At 42.3% G+C, this 21,344-nt stretch overlaps 1 protein-coding gene across 1 annotated transcript in view; it reads left to right on the forward strand.

Moving 5' to 3' along the window:
- apba1a (amyloid beta (A4) precursor protein-binding, family A, member 1a) overlaps positions 1–21,344 on the forward strand; it is a 66,828-nt gene continuing 45,484 nt past the window's right edge. Inside the window, exon 1 of the mRNA XM_030416922.1 lies at positions 1–182. The gene's annotated coding sequence lies outside the window, so the exon portion shown is untranslated. The remainder of the gene's footprint in view (positions 183–21,344) is intronic.

Raw genomic sequence — 21,344 nt, forward strand, 5'->3', positions numbered from 1 at the left:
CAGACTGGCATCGCGTCGTGGACAGGCTGTTTGTTGTGTCCTGATGATGTGACGGAGGGAGGAAGGAGGGGCTGCGAGGCGCACACGCACACGCACGTAGAACCGCTACATGGAAGATGGAGGACTGTGTGGCAGCGGCGGAGCGGATCCCGAGCCTGCAGCAACATCACCTTTAAAGGCAGGTGAGTACTCCTCGGGTCCGGCTCGACTACCGCTCCCTGTCACCCGACACCTCGGACCCAACAGGGCGGCCCAGAACCGCTCTGCAGCGGCGGTGTGAATGAGAATGAGCGGTGGGTGTATCGTCGCCGCTCGGGTTGTTGACTTTGAGGAGTGGCTACAGGAAAAGATAACAGCTCGTTTCAGAGGAAATGCCATACCGGGATTGAGACTGGAACAAACGCAGCGCCGGCTGTATCTACGAGGTTTTGTGCCGGGCTGAAGCGCGACCGCCCACCGGCTTGACATGAATGAAACGGTCCACAGAGGCCCTGTTGTTGGCAGGTGCACAGTCCCGGCAGGGCTAACCACAGTGTTGTCACAACTCCGGCTTGCTTGAGTCTTTTTGTGTGTGTGGTCCTTCCTGAGTGCTGTTTCCACCACCTCTTGTAATGCTGCAGCCTGACTCAGACACATGTTGTGCAGAGGCAGCGTGTCGGTGGCCTGGTGTTGTTGCCGCAGGTTAGATGGTTGTGCAGTCTGTCTTTGTTGCAGCACCTCCATCCAGCAGCGAGAACCAGGTCCATCAAGTCCTGATAGAAACCATAGTGGAAAACCTTTGGGGTCAGGTCCTACTGTTAAGTTGACTAAAATCATATTTAGTCGTCCAATTTGCAGTCAAATATTTGTAAACAAGTATAGTTTAAAAAAAAATTCTATCAGTAAAATGAAGAATTAAAGCTTTTGGGGAAATATGAAAAATGCTATTTTTCCTAGCAGCAGTTGGAGGGCGTTTCCCTGTCTGGGTTTGATTGAAAGCATCTGACGGCCTGAGCCCCAGCAGGGGACAAATTAAACCTTGGAGCATTGCTTAAGGTCCCTGACACACATGACACCAGTGAGTGTCTGGGGCCCTGGTTGTTGAGGTGTGTCCCGCACGGCTGGTACAAGTCAGCCCTTTTTGGGGTTTTAGGTAAATTGAGCTTGTAGAAGTGGCTGCAAGTCTGTACAAGAAATCACTCTGATTGACTGTACAGCTAAGAGAATAAGTACACAAGAACAGAAAATAGGGGGGAAAAAAAGGAAAACCCATTGAAAGAATGCTGCTTTACCATTACAATGATTTGTAGGCTATAAACGCAGATATCAAGAAGCAAATCAACAACTGAACAGACAAAAATTCGGACATTCGCAGACTATTTGCATTCTATTCTATTTTCTGCACCTGAGAAACTTATTGGCTATTTAGCCTGCAATCTAGTGTTAGCAGTGTACTTTCCTGATGATAACAGTGTACATTTTTTCTGTTTCTCGTTCAACAGGCAGTGTAGGACAAGGCTGAATGTTTTAACATATTTATTCATAGAAGAAGCAGACTTTGGCAGGGAAATGGATGTGTTTCACATGTTGTGCATCAGGCTGCTTTCTGGCTGGCTGTGGTTCGATGACATTTCAGGTAGGGTTGCACATAGGGCTGGGAGATATATCGAATATACTCGATGTATCGCGGCTTGTTCTCTGTGGGATGTAGAAAATGACTATATCGTGAATATTCGAGTATACATTCAATTGTCACTCAGTTGCTTTTAGTCGCGGGCAACTACAGGTTTTTCTCACTCTTTCTCATCTCTCCGCACAGAGAGACAAAACAAACGCACCTAGTTACGTACATCACATTCTGTCGTGCGTGCAACGTCATACGCCCGGCAGCATGTAGCAGCAGAGATCTTAGGTAGCGGCAGCAGCAGGTACTATGAAAAATGGAGGGAGATTTAATTCCCAAGAAAAACAAAGCAGGATCCATCGTCTGGCGGTGGTTTGGGTACAAGAGGAAGGACGTAAAGTATGCATGGATTAAAGTTCTCCGTCGCTACGACGGATTTCCGTCATTCAAATTTCACAGAGGCGACTTATGAGATCAATGTAGCGCCTGACCAATGACAGTGTAGTGACCCACACGGAGCGGCGCTAAAGTTTAGCTGCTTAGCTAGCAAGGACTCGTCGCGCTGCTACGTTATCAATTAGCTTTTGAGTTTAGTCAACACGTGAGAACTCGTCTGACACGGAGAGTCTCCTGTTGTGTGCCACATGTGTGGAATAACAACTATAGTCTGGACTTTGTCTGCAGTGTATCTGTGTAAACGGCTTCATTCAGCGTCTCTCCCTCCCCTCTGGCACCGTGAGTTACCATGGTTACAGGAACGCCCTGAAACTCAATAAGAAGTGTTTGGTTAGTTTGACTGTACAAAATCATGAGTGTAGCCTGATTGTAGCTCAATGCTGAAATCTTGTATTATAACAGAACAAATGTAAAGCCTCAGAGCTTCTTTGATTATTAACAGTATGTTAGTGATGACAGAAAGGTGATAACTCGCCATCAGACTGACAAGGCTGCAAAAGTTGCTGTTTGTATGCTGTATTTTTATATTAAACGATAAGAGGTTCACTTTAAACAATATTAATAACAATAATAATAATAATAATTAATGATAATGATGATGAGAAGAAGAGGTAGAAAAATAGCGTACTAATAAGGTTCCCTAGATGTTGATTATTTGAAAGAGTACAACTTGAGAGAAGCTTGGCCAAAAAAAGGCACAGATTGATTTCATAGATTGAAAATTACATTGAAAAGACAAAAAACATTTTAAGTGTGAATAGAGCCGCTGTTCAGATCATCCTCCTGTAAAACACTGTTGGTCAAATATGTAAACGTGATGTCTGCATTAGAGAACATGGTGTGTGGTGAGACTGTAAATCTTATCTTATTTTTTTAGCACATGTTAAGTAACGTGCCCTTTAACATGTTTCACAAATTATAAATTGGGAATTTGACAGCTCGAAAAAACATTTCAGTCAAAAGATATTTTTTTTGCTTTAATCAATTGAAATCAATATAATAATGCAGTATGAACAATGTTTTAATGTAGACACGTAGAATCATCATACTGGCATGATTGTATACATTTAATGTATACATTGTATACAAGTGTTAATTCAAGGCTAAGGGAAAATGTCGAGATATATATCGTGTATCGTGACATGGCCTAAAAATATCGGGATATTAGTAAAAGGCCATATCGCCCAGCCCTAGTTGCACAATTCATCAAAATATTTTTGAAAGCACCGTTTGGCCAAGTGAACTATCCAAAATACAGGAGCTGTAGATTTTTTGGACCATAGTAATATGTCATACATACCTGTCACAAAATACCGTGCTGCAACCGAGATGCCCCGCTGAAAATGTTATTCTGTAGAAGTAAGTGAACTTGCCTCTGTCAGTCTGCCCCAGGGCAGTTGTGACTACTTAGTAGTTTACCACCACCAGTATGACTGTGTGTGAATGAATGGAACCTGGAACCCTGTGAGGCACTTTGAGTACCTAGAAAAGCACCATACAAATCCAATCCATTATTGCTGGTTTAGTGGGCTACAGACCTCAATATAAATCATCATCATCTTTATGTTTGTCAGTGAGAAGTGACAGGGATTGTCATCCTGTATTATGCTTTTTGCTTTCTGATTTTTGTTCTTAGATGTATGCTGTAGCAGAAACAAAGACTTAATTTCAAACTGTGCTCGTTTCAGCTCTGTTTCAGTTTTCAGTTAGAGTTTTGAAACTAGCACTTCCACAACTATGCTTCAGGAAGTTGTCAGGCTGTACATTCCTTCAAATATGATGTCTTCATGTAGCGGCAAACCAGTGACACACATCCAACAAATGGCGAACACACCACCAGGGAGGCACAGTCTTTTTTAAATGGTACAAATTGGGATCCAACAAGAATACTGGATCCAGAAATAGCCAGGGCTCCAGGAGCTCCTACTGCTTCATATCACAGTCTACCTCTGACACAAGGTGTTTGCTGTGTTGTGAATCTCCCCCTGCTCTTTACTGCTTCTATTTAAAGACACTGCGCAGGTAACCAAGCGGATGACTTGTTTTCCTCACACAAGCCACTCAGTCACACCGAATCTGCGTCGTCTTCTTGCAAGGTCTTAACTGCCCTCAGAGTTTAGCCCCAGAAACTAAATATCTGTTGACTGCATCATTGAGTGCACAGTACCTTGGCAGGTCTGCTACAGGTGTAAACTGAATTCTTCCCAATGGCAAACTTTTCTCTGCTGGAGTGAATGGAGCTGTGCAATTTGACTACTTATGTGTTTTGGGCCATAGAGTGTCCTCAGCCAAGCCAGTTCAAAGTATGTGAGTCGAGGTGATGCACTGACTAAGCCAGCTGACCTGACTTGCTTCTCTCTTGTGAGCTAGTCTCAAAAACTGGGATGTGTGCAACCACACACCATGACGACTTGCAAAGCCTAAGCACTCAATGCAAGAAGTTGTTTTGATTTTTTACCATGGATTCATGATATAGAATAGGAAACATCTTTCATACAGGCTTTGCAAGATTGGGACGATAAAGGTGACAAGCTGAAAAAGCTGTTAAAACGAAGAAGTTAGCATAGCAGTTTGATACTATTTGCTTAGGTTTAGGAAAATATGATGGTTTTATGATAAGAAGCTGCATTATGTATTTTACGTAACATAAGTTACAAATGTGACACAAATTCTTTATATTTTCTACATTATGTTTGTGATGCTATGCCTTTACCATTACTTACACTACTTACTGTCATAAATTCTGTGTATATGTTGTGTAAGTAAACTTATGGACATACAGTATGTGAAAGAAGTCACCACTGACATTCGGTCTCACATAAGACACATTAATTAAGGAGTAATCTCCTGAGTGAGAGCCCTGCGTTTGATCCATCCATCCGCCTCAACCTTCTCCATATGTGAGCTCTCTTGCTACTTGTACTATGTAAACTGACTTCTTCCCTTGCTCTGGTCATTGTCTTGCATAGCCAGACAGTGCTCTCTAAGTGCTGCAGAAAGGTCTGGCTCCACCAATTATCATTCTGGTACAGGGAAAAAACACCCACTGTTTTTGTTTTCTTAAACCAATCACAGTTGTCTTGGGTGCAGCTAAACAGAAGAAGCTCCTGCAAAATAGTGTCAGGATAAACTTGCTTTGCATGTGGGGAGGCGAGCCCTGGCATTGAAATGGAAAAAGAAAAGGTTTACATTCATAGCATAAGTGACCAGGTAAGGCTTACAGTGACTTCCCAAGTTTTTTTGTTGTTGTATGTAGGGACAATCGGTAACATGCACATAGTGGAAGGGAGGAGAACACGGCCTGAAAAAGCCGACCCATGACAAGCTTATGTTAGCAGTCTATATCCAGACAGCCAGACTGCTCCTGTCATGGTTACTATGGCCACTAGAGGTCACCACCAACATACACATCTTCTGCTTCAATAGTCAACCAGTGTTGTCGTTTTTCTGGTGAGGTAGTTTATTTGGAGATTTGTTTCTACTATACACTGAGTATAGAGTACACAGACAGAATGTGTGCAATCTCAATATGAATATATTATCACAAGTATTTTAGTGATCGTGTTTTTGTCCAGTGGCCTGGGGATTTGGGTCCAGCATTTTGGATTTTGATAAGATCCAGTCTTACTTTTCTGTGGTAGATCCTGTCTGCTTTACTGCATTTGTGATTTCAAGACTGGTCTGTCTCTGACAGATCTCTGCTTTCATCTATATGAGTAGAAAGAACTGGCAGTCAGTCCATACACTTTAGGGGATACAGGCATGACTGCTGTCAGTCAAATTTGTTACAGTTTTGAGATTTTGCAATACAGTGTATACCTTGCTAACTGTTCTTTTAGTACCTTTGATTATATTAGATGTGTAGGCAGTATGGCAGTATTTGTATTTTGATTTGTGCTTCAGTGTGATTAGATATTTGATTAGCTAATTATTTAATTAGCTAGATTAGCTCAAACCAGACATCCCTTGTAATGTTGTCCAGGAACTGATTAGATTAACATGACAGATGAGTGAAACCCTTTATTCCAAAATATATACAGACATTTTCTCAAACATAAACCAAGCTAAAATTGGGGCAGGTCTCCTCAGGTCTTTGTTGCGTTTCTGTCAGCCTGTCTGCTCTGCTGTGTGTTACTCGATTGAAGCTTCAGCCTCCCACAGCCCCAGACGGCAGTGAGTGTATAAATCACACAGTTCTAATCTCACACTTGACCCGTGTGAAAAATGGAGGCAAGACATTATGTGAAGATGATGAGATGCCTCACCTCTATTTTGCATTTTGTTGTTTTATGGCCTTCTGTTTTATTGATGAGGAACACTAGGGCCCTATAAAATCTGTTTATTTTTTCCAAAATTCAGTTTTTTTTTTTTTTTTTTAATTTTTGGGAATTCTGTTTTTTCCGTTTTAATTTTTGGGAATTCCATTTTTTTTTAAATCTTTTACTCTTATTATACTGCCAAAAACTGTGTGTTTTTAATGTAAACTAGTGCAGTGCCCGTAAGAAAAGCGTATTCCTATAAAAAAGTGGGAGGTTAAGTAGCCAAATGGATGGCCAAATGAGGCTGTGTTTGAAGGTGGGGCATCAGGGATATTTAGGTTTGCTGTGAAATCCGATATTCCAGGGTATAATTGGCCGTTTTTGACTATTTTTGATTTTGCCATTATATTTCACCTTAAAAACTATTTACTTGGTGTCATTATTTTCAGCACAACCTCACATGTGTGACTGTACAGTTCTTTTTTTATTTTGACATACTGTATTAACACAATGGACCAAAAATCACAAAAAAAAAAAAATCCGAGTAGAAAAAGTTAGATTTTTTTTACTGTGAAAACCACAAATATGTTTAACAAACCTTTTTTTTTTTTTACTTATAATGCAAATATAAATAGTTGTTTGCTAAATTTGTGCATACATTTAAAAAATTTACAAAGTTATATGTAAATATTTACATTTAAATGCAGGCAATGCTCAGGTCTGCCTGTGCTCCTTAAGAGCTGCACCCCCTGCTCCACATTCAGCTTCTCCTCATTGTTCTGACTCATTAAACAAAAAACCGACTCCACTACACCAAACACTACATAACACTAACTACACACTCCAAACACGCTAAATGTCATAAATCTCTCAAATCTCTCAACTCTCAATATCGCTGTCTATACACCGAACGTCGTTCGGCCTGTCAATCATCCGCCTAGGTCCCTCCCACAACTTCCTGTTCCTCAACAACCAAACTTGCTGCTTGGACACTTTCGTGACAAAAGCCCGTTTTTACCGTTTCTTCCTGCACCAGACACAAAGCAAACGTGATGGCAATGTTTTCGAAAAAGCGTGGCAGGCATTATTTACCCTAGGTCCGGGTTTGGACGTGCCGATGCGTCCGGTCCATCACCTCGGGATGTGGGCCGTGTAGCTAGCGGCTAGCAGCTAGCTGCTAGCTAGCGGCTAGCTACACAAGAACATCCACAGATTCCCATTCCACTATGTTGTCCGCGTGCCTCCGGATCTCCTCAGTCCCGAACAGACTCGGTCCGGACTCGTTTAATCTCATTAATCCACAGCAGTCAGTTTAGATGCACAGAACAGAACGGGACCGAACCGCCAGCAAAATCCCGGTCCAGCTCGCACCGCTGCAGGTATAAATCCGCTTGTTTCTTCAGGTATGTCATGGGCTTGAGCTCAGCAGTGATTGGCTCTGGTGCGCACGTGACTGTGGTGGATACGGTGGACAATGCTCTGCGGAATTTGTAAAGCATTTATGAAATAATTTATTCACGGTATCATTGCAGTCCAAGCAAATGCTTAGATGCACACCACTGAACCACGCAGCAGCCATGTTGAAAGTCTCAGGTCAGTGTGATCCTGATCCGCAGAGATATTTGACTAATAGAAACACACACACACACACACAGACAGACAGACAGAGATTCCTTGCTTTTATAGAGAGATGACTAAAATGTGCACAAATTAAATAGAAATTACCTTAAATTTATTGAGGTGACAAACACATTTCCTCAATACTGTGTACCGTACAGTACATTAAAATGCATCAAAAACATTTTGACTTCATCATGTCTTCATACAGTAGTATTTTTTGTGTTTTTATGGGTTTCATTGAATAAAAACATGGTCAGCTCTCAGGCAGATCCAGTAATTGTTTGCATAACAAAATTGTACTGAAAATTTAAGTTGTAAATATTTTAAAAATTAGCAAAGACGACCAACAAAATGAGAAATTATACTCGTAACGTTATGTCAAGTTAGCATACTAACCTGCTAGCACTGCAGTAAAAACACCAGCCCTCACCCTGTCCTCTGAGCTCCCAGCCCAGGCAGTCAGCTGAGAGGGCTGTGGCTAACGGGGCTAACTAGCTAACAGCAGCTACTGTTAGCAGCAGTTAACAGTCACGCTGGTATTTTGGGCCGATAAAATGAATCGGACAGATGGCTAACTCTCATGCATTACACCTTTAATTATGATTTCTCAGGTCTGCTTCTTTGCAAAACAACAGTTCACCTGACACATAAAAGTCATTCGGGAACTGCTCGGCTCTGTACTGAGGGGTTAATGTCAAGCTTCTCAGTTTTTTCGCCGACAAAGACGGAGCCATGGGCAGCCGCTTCGCCATGCTTTGTTTTGATGGGGGAGCTCAGTCTGTGGGGAGGGGGGGCGGCCATAGACATATATATATATATAGACGCCGCATTGACTGCTGCCGCCCACTAGATCGGCGTGCCTACAGGGCGGCCATCTTGGAACAGGGCTACTCGCTCCTACAGTGCATTACATCTATGGAGGAATGGTGTTTCTACACAATGAAAGTGGTAATAAATCACTCAGTTGTCAAGCTATTTTCACGAGGTTTGTTTGTCAAACGTCAGACATGACAGACAGACAGAGATAGATAATAATATATATGTATATATATTATTATATTGTTATTGTTATTACTATTCTTATCATTATCATTTATTATATTATCATTATATTATTTTTATTATTACTGGTATTGTTGTTACTGGTATTATTTTTATTATTATGATTATTGCTATTATTATTATTATTATTATTATTGCTATAATTCTAAATATATTATTTTTATTATTATTGCTATTGTTATTATATTAATATTATAGTAATATTGTTATTATTATTATAGTAATATTATAGTATTATTGTTATCTATCTATAAATGCACGGAATCTCTGTCTGTGTGTGTATGTGTGTATGTGTCTGTTGGTCAAATATCAAATATAGGCAAGGCTAGGGGAAACAAAAAGCGAGCTTTATTGTAAAGCTGAACAGGAAAAACAGAAGCAGACAAAACGGAGGCAAGAGGCAAAGTAGCAAATGAAAGCAAGGCAAAGTAGCAACCAAAAACAGCGAGACAAAGTACAAACCAAAAAGTAAAGTTCAAATCAAAAGGCAAAATGCAAGACTCAAATCCAAAAACACATACCGTGGGGGAACAAGGAACAGACAGGAGCAGGCACATGAATGGGAGCATGGACGAAGACAGAAGCTGACAAGAACAATGACCAGACAAGGAGTGAGGGGAACACAGAGACTAAATACACAGACACTGATGACAAGACGAGGAACAGGTGAGGTGGACCGACAGGAGAGATAACGAAGGGGAGGAGCACATGAGAACATGAAGGGAACAAAGCAATAGACAGAGGGAGCCTGAGGGAACATATGAAAAAACACAGGAAAACTTAAAGGACACATGAGGGCATGGGAAAAACAAGACACAAGACAAGATACAAAGACACGGAAATCAAATACAAGAAACCACAAGACAAAACCAGACACAAGAACACAACGAACAAGAATCTACAGTCATGACAGCTGCCTGGTTCAGTGGTGTGCATCTAAGCATTTGTTTGGACTGCAATGATACCGTGAATAAATTATTTCATAAATGCTTTACAAATTCCGCCGAGCATTGTCCACCAGAGCCACCACAGTCTCGTGCGCACCAAAGCCAATCACTGCCCACCAGAGCCACCACAGTCACGTGCGCACCAGAGCCAATCACTGCAGAGCTCAAGCCCACGACGTACCTGAAGAAACAAGCGGATTTATACCTGCAGCGGCGCGAGCTGCACCGGGATTTTGCCGGCGGTCCGGTCCCGTTCTGTGCATCTAAACTGACTGCTGTGGAATAATGAGATTAAACGAGTCCGGACCGAGTCTGTTCGAGTCTGAGGACATCCGGAGACGCGCGGACAACAAAGTGGAATCGGAATCTGTGGATGTTCGTGTGTAGCTACACAGCCCACCTCCCGAGGCGACGGACCGGAAGCATCGGCACGTCCAAAACCGGACTTAGGGTAAATAATGTCCGCCACGCTTTTTCGCGAACATTGCTGTCACGTTTGCTTTGTGTCTGGTGCAGGAAGAAACGGTAAAAACGGGCTTTTGTCACGAAAGTGTCCAAGCAGCAAGTTTGGTTGTTGAGGAACAGGAAGTTGTGGGAGGGACCTAGGCGGATGATTGACAGGCAACGACGGTCGGAGAGCGATATTGAGAGTTGAGAGATTTGTGACATTTAGCGTGTTTGGAGTGTGAAGTTAGTGTGTTATGTAGTGTTTGGTGTAGTGTGTTTAGTGAGTATTGGAGTCGGTTTTTCATTTAATGAGTCAGAACAATGAGAAGATGCTGAATGTGGAGCAGGCAGTCCAGCTATTTATTCAGCTGGAAGGAGCTCAGGCAGACCTGAGCATTGCCTGCATTTAAATGTAAATAGTTACATATAACTTTGTAAACTGTTTAAATGTATGCACAAATTTAGCAAACAACAATTTATATTTGCATTATAAGTAAAAAAAAAAAAAATGGTTTGTTGTAAATTTGTTTATTTGTGGTTTTCACAGTAAAAAAATCTAACTTTTTCTACTCTGATTTCATGTTTTTTTTTTGTGATTTTAGGTCCATTGTGTTAATACAGTTTGTCAAAATAAAAATGACTGTACAGCCACACATGTGAGGTTGTGCTGAAAATAATGACACCAAGTAAATAGTTTTTAAGGTGATATAATGGCAAAATCAAAAATAGTCAAAAACGGCCAATTATACCCTGGAATATCGGATTTCACAACAAACCTAAATATCCCTGACGTCCCACCTTCAAACACAGCCTCATTTGGCCATCCATGAAAAAGCTTCTTAACCTCCCACTTTTTTATACGAATACACTTTTCTTACGGGCACTGCACTAGTTATTATAATTATATCACTATCACCATTATTATTATTAATATTATTATTGTTGTCATTATTATTATTATTATTATTGTTATTATTATTATTATGATTATGATTATTGTTATTATTATTATTATTATTATTGCAGACATAGGATCTGCTCTCTCTACCCTTTTTGAATATCAGACCGTCAGAACAGCTTGCAGGAACTTACAGGATCCATCACATTCTTTCCATTTTTTTTTGAGTGGCTCCCCTGAGGACTCAGACTTTGTTGCACACTGCAGGACACAGAGGAGAACTTTGTTCCTCGTGGCTGTCCAGCTCCTAAACTCCCACCACCCCCTGATCAGTATCACCAGCTTGATGAATAAAGTGATTTGATAGATTCCAAATATTCTAACTAAACAGGTTCTTTAAATTACCAGAGGGTTGAGACGCAGAACTTTGAAATATTCACAAGAAAGAAGATTAACAATCCACCCAGAAAACTACTTACAAGAGTATTTACAAGCCTTTCATGAATTGGAGCTAAAACCCCTGAAAGAGAACTGTTTTGCACAGTTTCCTTCTTGTGCTGCCACTTTGAGTGAGGTAAGTTTTGCAATGTGGTGCAGCCTAATTTTGAGGAACACAGACACCACTAGTTTTAGTAGGTTTGAATGGTGGTTGTCAAGGCCAAATTGTGTGTCTCCAGTATGTTCCCTGAGCAAAAATATATCTTCAGTGCCAATCTCCTCACGGACCACATGCATGACCACTGACACTTTAGGAGCTTGCCCTGAGTGGACCTGGCGAATCACCCGCTCTGCTGCTCTCACCACCTTGACTGTGCCATCTGATGGAATCATCAGCCCACCATTATTTTTGACCACAAGTAGGTGGTAGCTCTTATCATTTGAAGAGTGTACTGCGTCTGTCACCAGGCTGGCACGGCACACATCGCGAGCCTTCTTAGAACCTGCCGAACCACAAACCCTGCGATGTAGACCAGAGCATTGTCCACAAGACCACCAAAGCGCGTGGGAAGGTAGCTGTGGTGACACACGAGGGCTGCAAAGTTAATAAATGGGGAAGGGAGTTCATCTGCAGTTTCGGCAGAGGACATCTCGACAGCAGACAGAGACGCTATGTCATCCTGTGCTGCCATGTTGCCTAGCCCACTTGGTGAGACACCACACCGGACCATCAGACGCCGGAAGATGCCCTGGAACTGGCTGGCAGAGGGATTGTTGTTCCAGCCCCCTTAAGGAAAAAAAACAAGACACACCCACACACTACAATTACACCAAACATCTTTTCTTATTCTTTTTTAAAGGCTGTAAAATGTGAACCCTACCTGATGCTCTGATTGAATTAAAGAGAAGCTCCAAGTGATCTTGGCTGAACCGGTAGGTGCAGACATACTGCTGGACTTGGAGCAGCTCAGGAATCATAAACATCAGGGTGTCAATGTTGATCACAAACCCGATGACAGACAGGTACCTTCAAAAGAAAAAGTTTTATTTCCCCGATTGTATTAAAACAAAGACACCTCAAGGAAGCACCTAGGAATTGTGTTCATTGAAAGGTAAATTAATTTTGCCACCATATCCATCAGATGTGAAACAGCAATGGGTGACAGGGATAGCCACAGTCATAGATCTTTTGCTTAGGTGGCATCCATTGTGGGTAAGCTGTACTGCCAATTTACTGGGAACAAAATTACTGTGTGCTTCTTACAGGTTTGCAAACCTTATTTTCTTTTAAGATACTGAGCCATCTATAGGAACATTATTGAACCTGAACAGGGACAGCTTGAAACAAGAACATGCAATACATGACACCTGCATGATGTTTACACGCCATCATACATACCATTGACACCTGTAGGACCTGAAAAACACTAAACAATTCAAATAGAAAACTAGAACTGCAAGCAGTTATGAACGGGGGCCAAGCCCCCCCGCGCACCGCAGAGCCCACGGAAGTTGTCCCCAAAGGATGACGGGCTCGGGGCAAAAGTGAGGACACAGGCAAATGTCTGAGCCGTGGTATTTGGGGTTTGTTGTTTGTTGATATGGATTTGTTGTATTAAATCACGCCAACTTTGACCAATCATTTCGTAACTAAAGGAAAAGTGCAGCAAAAGAGGGCAGGGCCTATGTCAGAAAACCTAGCTTTATTCGGGAAATACATTAATATGATGTTTATGAATGTGTTCTTTAAAATGTGGAAGTTAAAGGCAAAAACGCATTTGCATCCATTATAGTGCCACCTATAGGCCAATTTGGCAGAGAGCCTCTGGATGACTTCAGGAACAATTGACTTAAAGGGATATTCCGGTGTAAATTTAATCCTCAGAAAAGACCGCACGGCAACACTACATTGCAGTAAATGGGTCAAAATATAAAACCGCCATCAAAAAGCCACAAATAATGCTCAGAACAGCACCAAACTTCAGCAACATTAGAAATAGGGTTCCAGCACATATTTCGAGGCATCAAACATTTTATATCGTTGCCGTATTTGTCGGAAAATATAAACGAAACTCACCACCCGCGAAGCCTTCCTTGTTGTGGGTAAGCCCTGTGAGTTGATTATCGAGTGCTTACCGAGGGCTTCCCCACAACAAGGAAGGCTTCTCAGGTGGTGAGATTTGTTTATCTATTCAGACAAATCCGGCAATGATATCAAATGTTCAAATAATCAAATTATTATTACACAACCTTTACAAAACTTTACTGGCAGGACAGTCGTGGAGGAGTACACAGAGATGTTAGTCATGGTGGGTGCCATCTTACCTGCTGCATACCATACCATACCATAGCATATTGACACCTGTAAGACCTGAAGAAACACTGAAAAAGTTATTTCCAACAGTAAAAAACAATGCATACAGGAAAAAAAACATTGGAACAAAAGCATAATTTAAACCTGAATCAGAACAAGAGAACAGGGCATCTTATGAACTCGATGCAGAATATGGGAACTGAATCGTGAATGAACCTGAACCTTGAACTTCATGCAAACAGTATAGTCACTATTTTAAAAGGACCTCTTTGATAGTTGAAGGGGTGTGTCATCTTTCACTGACAAACTGATCAAACACTCCCTGGCTCTCAACAAGAACGTCACTCTCTCTGCCCAATTCAAAGCCTCAAGGGGAGCTTTGAATCCTTTGGCACGGGGATTGCGGCTGTTCAAGGTGTCAAAGAGCCTGTTAGTCATGTAAAAACAAATATCTGCATTAACTTTAAGCATCCAAAACCATCTCCATAACAGTGTTTCAACAGGTATCATATCAAATTAATACTAATGTATTCAGAATTAAAAAACTATTCATTTCACTATGTTAAACATGCAAGTATTTGGAACTTCCCTCTACTCCCTCTATGGCCCTATGCACATCCCTAATCATATTACCTCAATGAATTCAGCCGTTGCTTCAGTCTTTAAACTGTGAGTAGCCCAGGTCCCTCAGTTTGCGGAGAGCCACTGTTACTGAGCGACTCAATGTCTGCGCAGCCAGAGACACCTTCATCTTCTGCTTGTCGAAGTGGACATGCTTGTGTGTGATCTTGTCTGCAGCATGCAGTCTGTCCTTCGTCTGAACATCGTTGAGACAAATTATGTATTTCCAGTTGATGGGGCCAGTGGTGTTCATTATTGGGCTGTATGCCTTCAAAATCAGAATCAGAAACAGAATCCTTTTTAATCACAGCTCAAAGTACCCCCAGTACAGACAGGAAAATGTAATGCATCACATGCAGTCATAACTATGTAAATAAAACATACAGCAATAAAATAATTTAAAAAATCAATAAGCCTAGAACAGCAATCAGCATTTACCTATAACATGTTGCGTGCAAGCTTCAGCATGTGGCAGGCATCCATCATGACGAACACTCTCTCACCAGTCATTGGATGTGTAAAAGAGGTCTTCAGGGGTTCACGAGGGTTTGCCTTGAGGTCACAGCCGAGTTTGTTGCACATGCTGATGTTAGATGCATGTCCATCCATTGTCATGCACACCACTCTGAGACCATGAGCATGAAGTTTCTCCAATGCATGGACAACTAAGACCTTCAGTGTTTCTGGTGAGAGAGCACTGGTCAGATACTAAGCAACCGGAGCTTTCCAGTGCCCTTGTATGCCTACCACCATAAACACGAGAGCCTCAGAGGCAACATCCGTCTCATTTAATCCATCCCCCATATCCACAAACCCTGACATTGTTTGAGTTTGGGGATTGTACTGCACTGTTTTTTCTATGGCCATGGCATCCAAAATCACTGTCACCAATCCATATTTTGTCTGGTCTTCCTTGCATCTTCTTCCCAGCATGTCCAGCATCAGCTTATTCAGGCCAGGCTTTGCATCCACTGAAGTCAGCCACCTTTGAAAAATAAAATGTAGTAATTTGACCACCCCAACCCCTTCAGAAAAAAATGAAATAAACAGAAAATAGAATATTTGAAAGCTCAAAATGTATCAGAATGCAGTGTGTGATGTTAGCTTTTAAATTGGTAATTTTCATTGTCACAAAACATAGTCTGTAGGACTAAAGTGGTTAATGTATGTGATGGCCACACCTGCAGCCACACAACCAACTTGAATGTCGGTAACCTTCTGCACCTACATGCTATCCTTATTTAATTTACTTTTACATTTTTTGAGCCGATTATGAATAAATTCCACACACTAGTCCAGCTCGGTCCCTCACAATGTATTTAACAATCAGGCAACATGGAGAATACCGTTGCAATGTATGGGCATGCGGGAGAGGAAGATGTTGAGACTCTCAGGAAACTATATGCCTTCGGACCATGAAGGTGTAGCATAAGGGCACCCTCTGCTCCCTGGTGTACTCATGGCACTTCTTTGCCAAGAGGTCTGATCTGAAGATCTGAAATTCAGTAAGCATAAACTTATTAGTAAGATCCCTTTAAATAAGAAGAAAGAGAGTTTAACACAGATCATAAATTACCTATATAAAATATTCAAATTAGTATTTCCATTTTACCTGAGTAGCATTCAAGCCTGTCTTTCAGCACTTCATTTATGAAGTTTTTCTCCCTCAGATCCTCGAGAAGAGCGTGCACATTTTTCTTCGCCCTTCACTCCCGAAGCATGCTATCCCTCTTCTCGCGCTCCAGACTCTCCACTCTAGCCAGAGCTTCACTAAGTCTGGCCTTTAGAACAGTGGGAGAAGCAGGCAAAGCATAATTGTGGTCCTAGTGGAAAGACGGATGAAAATACATAGTGATGTTTATAACTCATCACTCACTGATGTAGCTGGCCAACATTCGTAATATCATCCCTCTGTCCCACTGTTTGCACCCTGGATATGAGCGTCTTAGTGACAGGGACATAACACACTACAGTATGTTTTAATGTGTACTCATGTGTATTTCAGTGTGTCTAAAATGAGTGGCAGAGAGCAAATGCAATACAGGTTTTAATATGACAGGGGCATTGATGCTCTCATGTGTTTGAAAAATATTACATGCAAATACTCACAACATTAGAATGAGGTTCAGCTTCAGGGAAATGCTGAGGCAAGTCCACTGGAAGGCTTTCTTCTCCTTTCCTTGAAGCTTTTGTTGTCCTTGATGGTATGTCCTAAGATGTAAGAAACATAATTATATGTTATAATTATGTTAAAGGTTTTTGGCATCGGAAAGTGTAGTGTACTTTATTCCTAAACATGCAGACAGAAAAAAGTTTAAAAAATTGTGGCATTAAGTAGCTATCAAATGCTTACATGGACATATGAAACATAGAAATTAATGAATTCTTTTGCCAAATGGCACAAACACCTTTTGTAAATGAGATGGAAAGTTAAAGACAGATGGTTTGACTCCATGTCTCAGCCTGACAATTTGCCCTGTTCGGTCAAAGTCATCTGGCTTGAAGTGCTCACTGCAGAGCAAGGACCTCTCAGCTGCCACAAAACCTTCCCGTTTCACTGCCAGTTCCCACTGTCTCTTTAGACTGTTGTCTTTGGGAAACCTTATAAATGTGAGAAACGTAGCGAGAGATAAAGAATTGTCTACAACAAAAAATAATTCCATCTAATAGAGCTAATAATAATGATCAATTTATTAGCTCTATTAAATGCTGTATTCTAACCGATCAATCACAGTCTAGGTCTGTTTTTTTGGAACTGTTTATATCATGGATTCTAGAACCCGGACTCGAAGCTGAGGGGTTCTGTCCGTCCTGTCAGGGTTTATTTCACTATATAACAACCTGCTTACACTATAGGTTATCCCTTACTTACAATTTACCTGTGAAAAGTGATCCCACGAGATCTGGTTTGTATGCTCCGCTCATTAGAGCATCCATACGCGGCACAGAAGTCCAGCATCTTTTCATAACAAATCTTCTGTCAGAAGCTCGTCTGCTGATAAAATTAAGTAGAATTTGTATTTAGGTAGTAAAACCAGCATTTTTAAAATATCCAAGCACCCTGAATCATAGCTACATGTGTGGCGTTTTTAACAAATCAGTACATTTGGAAATCGGTCCAAAATTCAGCGAATAATTCTACTTTGAGAGTGAGGAGTACCTCTTTCCTTCGTAGGTTGATGCACCGCTGCCTCTGCTAGCCCTGTTCCAAGATGGCGGCGCTTTAAGCACCCCACTCCACAGTCGATGCAGCGTCTATGTATATATGTCTATGGGGCGGCGGCGACTTGTTGTGCCACCCAGCATGAAAACGGCGTGTGAGTGAGATTATAACAAATTCCGCGACATTCCGCGTTAAAAAGTAGATTCTGTTTTAATTGGCCAATTCCGCGATTCCGTGATCGCGGATATCATAGGGCCCTAGAACACAGCCATGGGTAATATCAGGACAGACTATAAACTGGAACTACACCCCTCCAAAAAATTAAGGGAACACTTATGGTCACAGTAAGTTAAACTTCAGGGGTGTACATTTTTTCATTTAGGAAGCACAAGTGGTTGTGAATCAGTTTCAACTGCTTTTGGTACAAATGAAAGTGACACCAGGTGCAATGGAGAAGCAGAACCAGGACAACTCCCAAAAAGGGAATGGTTTTACACGTGGTGGCCTCAGACAGGTGCTCTCTCCTTATCCTCCCTGACTGATTCTTCTCTAGTTTGTGTTTTGATAGTGTCCTTGTCACTACTGGTAGCATGAGGCGTTAGCTGCAGCCCAGTCAGGTTGCCCAGGCCGTCCAGCTCCTCCAGGATGGCACATCCATACTGGCGGCCACGAGAAAGGCAGGTCTGCCATTTTTGCCCTGTTCTCTTCACGATGAGAGCAGGTTCACACTGAGCACATGTGACAGGCGTGAAAGAGTCTGGAGATGCCGTGGTGAACATTGTGCTGCCTGTAATATCGTCCAGCAGGACGAGTTTGATGATGGGTCAGTGATGGTCTGTAGAGGCATATCCTTGGAGGGTCACACCTCCATGTCATAGCCTACAGTAGCCTGCTGTCAGGTACCAGGATGAAATTGTCAGAGTGACTGTCAGAGCTTATGCTGGTGCAGTGGGTCCCGGGTGCCTGGCTTCATGTGGACAGAGTGTGTAGGTAGTTCCTGGATGATGAAGGCATTGATGCCATTGACTGGCCCTTTTGTTCTCCTGACCTAAATCCAATTGAGTACCTATGGGACATTAGGTATTGATGCATCTGTCGCTGCCACATACCACCACAGACTTTCCAGGAGCTCACTGATGCCCTGATTCAGGTATGGGAGGAGATCCGACGTATGATTAAAGTGTTTCCTTAATTTCTCTGAGCATTGTACTAGACTAGTGCACTGCCCGTAGGAAGCATGTATTTCTATAGAAAAGTGGGAGGTTAGGTAGCTTTTTCATGGATGGCCAAATGAGGCTGTGTTTGAAGGTGGGACGTCAGGGATATAATTAGCTGTTTTTGACTACTTTTGATTATACCATTATATGTCACCTTAAAAACTATTTACTTTGCCTTACTTGGTGTAATTATTTTGAGCACAACCTCACATGTGTGACTGTACAGTTATTTTTTCATTTTAAGGTACTATATTAACACTATGGACCATAAATCACAAAATAACATAAAATCAGAGTAGAAAAAGTTAGTTTTTTTACTGTGAAAACCACAAATATGTTTAATGGACCAATTGCATAAGTTATAATGCAAATATAAATTGTTGTTTGCTAAATTGATGCATAAGTTTTTGAAATTTACAAAGCTATGTGTAACTATTTACATTTAAATGCAGGCAATGCCTCAGGCTCAGGGCTCAGCTCATTCCTGCCTGTTCCACATACAGCCGTCTCCTCCTTGGTTTGCCTCACAACACGACTCCACTACTCACTAAACACACTACACCAAACACTACGTAACACACTAACTATACACTCCAAACACGCTATATATCACAAATCTCTCAACTCTCAAAACTCGCTATCTCTGTCGCTGTCTCCAACACATCACTGCTGCTGTCAATCATCCGCCGATGTCCCTCCCACATCTTCCTGTTCCTCAACAACCAAACTTGCTGCTTGGACACTTTCGTGACAAAAGCACATTTTTACTGTTTCTTCCTGCACCAGACATAAAGCAAACGTAACGGCAGTGTTCGCGAAAAAGCGTGCTGGACATTATTTACCCTAAATCCGGTTTTGGACGTGCCGGTGCGCCCGCTCCGTCAACTCAGTAGGTAACGTTAGGCCGTGTGGGTCAGCAAGCGGCTAGCAGCTAGCTACACACGAACATCCACAGATTCCGATCCCACTTTGTTGACCGCGCGTCTCCGGATCTCCTCAGACCCGAACAGACTCAGTCTGGACTTGTTTAATCTCATTATAATCCACAACAGTCAGTTTAGATGAACAGAACAGAACAGAATGGGACCGAACCGCCGGCAAAATCCCGGTCCAGCTCGCGCCGCTGCAGGTATAAATCCGCTTGTGACAAAAGCACATTTTTACTGTTTCTTCCTGCACCAGACACAAAGCAAACGTAACGGCAATGTTCGCGAAAAGGCGTGTTGGACATTATTTACCCTAAATCCGGTTTTGGACGTGCCGGTGCACCCGCTCCGTCAACTCAGTAGGTAACGTTAGGCCGTGTGGGTCGGCTAGCGGCTAGCAGCTAGCTACACACGAACATCCACAGATTCCGATCCCACTTTGTTGACCGCGCGTCTCCGGATCTCCTCAGACCCGAACAGACTCAGTCTGGACTTGTTTAATCTCATTATAATCCACAACAGTCAGTTTAGATGAACAGAACAGAACAGAATGGGACCGAACCGCCGGCAAAATCCCGGTCCAGCTCGCGCCGCTGCAGGTATAAATCCGCTTGTGACAAAAGCACATTTTTACTGTTTCTTCCTGCACCAGACACAAAGCAAACGTAACGGCAATGTTCGCGAAAAGGCGTGTTGGACATTATTTACCCTAAATCCGGTTTTGGACGTGCCAGTGCGTCCGCTCCGTCGACTCGGGTGGTGGGCCGTGTTGCTAGTGTGGCTAGCACTAGCTACACACAAACATCCACAGATTCCGATCCCACTTTGTTGTCCGCGCGTCTCCGGATCTCCTCAGACCCGAACAGACTTGGACTTGTTTAATCTCATTAATCCACAACAGTCAGTTTAGATGCACAGAACGGAACCGAACCGCCGGCAAAATCCCGGTCCAGCTCGCGCCGCTGCAGGTATAAATCCGCTTGTTTTTTAAGTTATGTCGTGGGCTTGAGCTCTGCAGTGATTGGCTCTGGTGCGCACGTGGCCATGGTGTCCAGTGGTTGGCTCTGGTGCCCACGTGACTGTGGTGGCTCCGGTGGACAATGCTTGCAGAATTTGTAAAGCATTTATGAAATTATTTATTCACGCTATCATTGCAGTCCAAGCAAATGCTTATTGCACACCACAGAACCACGCAGCAGCCATGTTGAAAGTCTCAGGTCAGTCTGATCCTGATCCGCAGAGATATTTGAGGAACACACACACACACACACACACACACAGAGACAGACAGACAGAGATTCCTTGTATTATAGATAGATATTTTAAGCCATCCAGCCATCTTTTCACATGAGAACCTTTATTGGAAGACCTCT

The sequence above is a fragment of the Sparus aurata genome, chromosome 5 (genome assembly GCF_900880675.1).
Source record: "Sparus aurata chromosome 5, fSpaAur1.1, whole genome shotgun sequence".
Classification (NCBI taxonomy): Eukaryota; Metazoa; Chordata; class Actinopteri; order Spariformes; family Sparidae; genus Sparus; species Sparus aurata.